Below are 479 nucleotides of genomic sequence, written 5' to 3'. Positions count from 1 at the left end.
TTTCAGTCCAAACAACAGAAAATCTAGCATGCAGGGAGGTCAGCTGGACATGGCTCCCATGCCCCCACAGAGTGACTCCTGACCTCCCTGCTTCCCTCTATGTCCTGCTGGTGCCTGCTGTGGTGTGGGGAGACTGGGCTTGTGCAGTCACTGCTCGCAGGAGGCTGGTGCTGCCACTGGCATCACAAAGGCTCTCAGTGCCCAGGGGAGATGTCAGCCCTGGAGATCATTCAGCCAGGAAAAGAGTTGGGTATGAGACAGTAGAGAAGCTGGCCAGCTGCCCCCTTGGCCCCCCACACTCTGTCCCTATACTGGGCACAGACAGCCCTACAGGCTGCGGGAGCTGCAACTGGGAAAACAGTAGGAAACGCCTGAAGCGTCAAACATTGTGGCAGTACATGTGGTTTAGGTGAGGTGCAGGGAGAACTGCACCTGGGGATGGGAAGGTAGGGATATGACACCTAAACCAGGCAGATTGC

The sequence above is a fragment of the Chlamydotis macqueenii genome, chromosome 11 (assembly GCF_036417535.1).
Source record: "Chlamydotis macqueenii isolate bChlMac1 chromosome 11, bChlMac1.mat, whole genome shotgun sequence".
NCBI lineage: Eukaryota > Metazoa > Chordata > Aves > Otidiformes > Otididae > Chlamydotis > Chlamydotis macqueenii.
This window is presented reverse-complemented; position numbering follows the sequence as displayed.